The sequence below is a fragment of the Vitis vinifera genome, chromosome 10 (assembly GCF_030704535.1).
Source record: "Vitis vinifera cultivar Pinot Noir 40024 chromosome 10, ASM3070453v1".
Lineage (NCBI taxonomy): Eukaryota > Viridiplantae > Streptophyta > Magnoliopsida > Vitales > Vitaceae > Vitis > Vitis vinifera.
In genome coordinates, this window is record NC_081814.1 from 17,183,865 (window position 1) to 17,188,585 (window position 4,721).

Genomic DNA, 4,721 nt, shown 5'->3' on the forward strand with positions numbered 1-4,721 from the left:
CACGGTACCACCTACATATTAGACTTGGGTCCGTACCCCTGCCGTAGACTACTTTTATGGATCCGTCCATGCAGCCCATGCCAAGTGAGCATTGAAATAAAATCATAATAAGACAAAAAAATATTTCAGGTAATACCTATATTTGAGACACATAAATGATTGTATTTTCCCTCTGCTTTTGCCGTTTGATTTATTTACTCGTGGTTGGTTTGGCACAAATTATTATTATTATTATTTTTCAATTTAAACATGTGGTTGTAGCTCAAGGGAGAAGACTACATGGATGAGTCATGTACAAATGAACGAAAAAAAATAAAGGAATATATGAAAATGACCCTTTAGTATAAGTGGAAACTGAGAGAAATGTCGACCAACTTGCTTGCTAAAAAAGGTGGGAGCAAATTGACTTTTGGGTGGCGCCCGTCAACAATTGGTATTAAAAGAAGATGAATTTTCATCCAATACTCAATTTCTTTGTGACATACTGAGGAGTCCCAATGAATTAGAGGGCAGGCTAAATACAATAAATCTTGTTCACTTATATCCGTGTCAGATTTTTTTTGTCCCACTTCTTTAACCCTTGAAATTATATATGCAACTTACATGTTCATCTCAGCACCGACAAAGCCAATCCCACCTATTGGTGTCGAGCCAACCAAGCTAGTCCGTTCAATTTCATTGAAGGTAGGCGAACTTCTTCCCTTTTTCGTGCTTCTTATGGAGTCCATTCAACAGTGTCCGACACAAAACGGACTTCTTTCCTGTCAACCAGAGTCTATTTGCAAGAGAAAATGAGCATATGTGCATGCGTACCTTGTTCATGTTTTTTAAGCGGTTTATATAAGACTGATGGCACCGTTATTGTAGTGCTGACTATGTACTCTAGCCTTTATGGTAATGATGATTGCCCATAGGATAGCTAAGCAATTATATTAGATAAGGGCGACTAATTGGTGTCATTTACTGGCATGCTAGAATCTCGAACCATGCAGTTGACTGTTTATTTAGTCTGCGAATTGTATATAATAATTAATTGACATTGACTTGTGGGTATAAATAGGGTCCCGTCTGTCGCCTAAATGTCAGGTGTGATTTATCACACATACTAGAGATCCTAAGGACTTGACTGGAATGATCTTCCCGCTTAAGAATCCAACAAGTTTAGGCTGTCAATCCCGTCTGGCCTTGCAGGAGAAGGAAACTTTATCATTTCTGGTGTCAGACGGAACTTATCTTGGTTTAAACGAAATGATCTTAGATGGGTTACATGTTTATCCTAGACGACGAAGAGGTCTTAGGCTTGAGAGGGACACATGGAGGGAACCCCCACACCAACCACCTAATAAATGTATTTTAGTTGTATTTTTTTTTTTTCATTTTTCTATATTTCTAATAAAATATAAATTATATATATTTTAATATTTATTTATAAATATAATTTATTTTTCACATAATTTAAATTTTAAAAATAAAAATTAATAGGGAAATACCAATATCTCGTCTATTTTCTTATAAGAATAAAAATAAATATAAATATACAAAATGGGATTGAAACAAAGTGAACCATCACTGATCCACTGTATCACTATTCCTAATTAACCAACCTAATTTTCTATAAAAATTATTTTTTTCTAAGCTCCAATGTCTATATCTCATCTACATTTCTTGGCCATTCTTTGTATCTTTTAAATAAAGAAATCAAGATTCAATTAAATTTGGTTATCGAAAGCTTCAAGACCGACCTCAGAGAAATAAATGACAGCGTAGACGGTTGTCAGCATGGTTTTAAAAAGTCAGAAATTTCAAATTGGGAATATTAGCCAATATTCTTGCTGAAATTTTGAATTTTGACTTACCACCAAAGTTTGTCAGTTGGAATGTCGCGATGCCCCTAATAGCATAAAAAAAATTGGCTATTTAAATTAAAAGTGAGGCACGTGAGGGCTTTATCACTAAGTTAGTTTTCATTTATATGGTAATGATGCACAAAAAATATATAAAACTTATTTTATCTTCCCTAAAGCCATAATTTTACATCCATCCTGAATTAAATTTTAAAAATAAGATTTTTATGCTACAAAAAAATAATATATAAATAATTATAATTATCTTATTTTCAAATTCCATTATATTACTTGTTGAAAAATATACAAATCATCTTTTTCAAGGAATTTTATTTATTTATTATTTTTTATATAGTATAAATTTGTAAATAAAATCATAACAATTTTAAATAAAAATTAATCATATGTATATTCAAAGTCCATACCTAAAGGGGTGAATAGGTGTTCAAATTTTTTTAACTCAAAAATTAATTATTTTTAACTAATTTTGTCCTTTTAATAGAGGAAAGTGAAAAAGAATAATCAAAGACCAAGACACAAAGGATTTTTTAAAACCACTCGTACAATCTTCTAAAGATATGCAAATATAAAAACTTAACTACGAGGTTAGAGACCTTTAATCACAAATCTATCATTTGAAAGAATAAGATACAAATTTATTTGACGGATGTTATCCCTAAGTCTTACTCCCTGCCACTTACATTAAATTTTGTATCTATGACACAACACGATGGATATTCTCAATGGATCATACCTTTATTAAGGAACATGATATGCATATTGAATTCAAATGCAAATCTCACAAATTTAAAATTTTGAAAAAATTGATAATTCAACAGGGTATAAGAGGTTATTTTGACAAGAGGTCATGCATTCAAGTCACCTCTTCATGCTTTCTACAATTTACATGTTTGTTTTCCTATTTGTTTTCTCCCCTTCCTCAATTTTTAAATCTTTCTCCATTTGCTTCTCCCCTCCCCCAATTTATAATTCTTAATCTATAGTTGGTTCTCCTTTCCCTTAATTTTTTGCTTGTTCATTTCCCCCCATTTTTTTTTCTATTCCCCAAATTGCAATTCTTTGTATGCTTCTCTCCTCCCCTAATTTACAATATATGTATCTCTTCATGTACGAGTATGAGGTTACTTGCATGTTTGTTTCCCCATTTGTTTCTCCCCTTCCCCTATTTGCAATTCTTTGTTTATGGTTGTTTGTTCTCCCCCAATTTGCAATATGGGAATATGTCCATGTGGACCCCGCATTTCGGTTGCTCGAATGCGTTTCCCACTCGATGGCGAGCTCGAATTTTTATTTGAAAAATGATTTTTATTTGATTATTTGAAAATGACTTGGAGTCGCCACTTATTTTTGTTTTATTTTTAAAGGGTAAACAAAATAAGAAAGAAAAACCCTAAGTGTGACTCCTTGTTTTGGAAAAGGTGGTCTGTGAAAAACCGGGTCGGGTTCGGGGGTCAGGTTACTTATCGGGAAGGCACGGTAAAAACCGTAGCACCCCTCTAAGTCCCTAAAGTCGGGTCTCTACTAATAGAATGAAGCTGACATGGCAATCAATGGAAAAATCAATGGATACTCAAATCCATCTTACACTTATAAAAAAACAGAATAGGTATAGAGAGTGCGTACCTGGGCCACGAGTCGTAACACGCTATCAGAAACAGGGTTAGTGAACAAACACAGAAGGATAATGTGTATATCAAGAAACAGAGTAAATCAATCACATATAGCTAATGAATCAATCAATCAGTCAATCAATCATGAAATCTCATATGTAGGGCCCCCACCAAAGCCCAATTCATTTTTGCATGAATTAATTCCATAAATTCCATCACTAGGAATTACGGAATTCGATTCTAGCTTATTTAAAACATTTTGAAAATCAGAGGAATTGTGAAAGTCACTGGCCAAAACAAAAAATGGCGGTGAATTTTATTTGAAATGAGATTTTTGAGGGATTCTAAAAAAACTAAAGATGAAAATTAAAAGTAAATAAATTTTATAAAAATGGAATTTGGAAAACCCTTTGAAAGCTGGAATTTGATGGATTATTTTGAAAACAACAAGGATAAAATAATAATAATAATAAAGAAAATAATAATAATAATAATAAAAAGTGAAATAAATTTAATATAATAAAAAGAGAAATGAAAATAATAATAGTAACAAAAATAGGAAGTAGGCAAAATGAAAAAGGCATGCCCTGAGGAAGTCTGAGAGACCTAGCACGGGAGAGAAGACCACGACCGGGGTTATAATGACTTGAGGAAGTGACAGATGGCAGTTCACAGCTTCACTGGGGGAAGAGCAAAGTGGCCCAAACCCTTATTAAAGTAGCATCAGAGAATGCTAGCACATCAAGTTCAAACCTCAAATGAGTAGGCGACATAACCCTTGCAACTCTCCAACCATCCCTCCTGCTATACCTTTACACATCAGGATTCTGGAAATGCTTCCCTGGACATGTCATCCACCAAGAGTCTGCATGGATGGTAACGATCATTTGATAAATCAACAGCTACAATTTCCTTTCCTTTTCTTTCTACTGTAACAGCTCTGGGATCCCCTGAGTTAGCAACATATATAGCCCGACCACGAATCAATACTGTTATTACAGTTGTGCCGCACATGTTATCATCCAAACTATCAACATGTAGCTGTGAATTTGACGTCAATAATGCTGCATGGCGGGCCCCAATTGCATCCCATAAAATCTGTAACTCTCAGAAAAGAACAAAAGGTAATCCCTGTTTGAATTGATGGAAGAGGGGCCCTTTATCCATGGTAACTTCAACAAGGTTCGGATGCTATAATCCCTTGTCCAATCTTCAATTTCTGCCTCAACCATTGTAGTTCTCATCT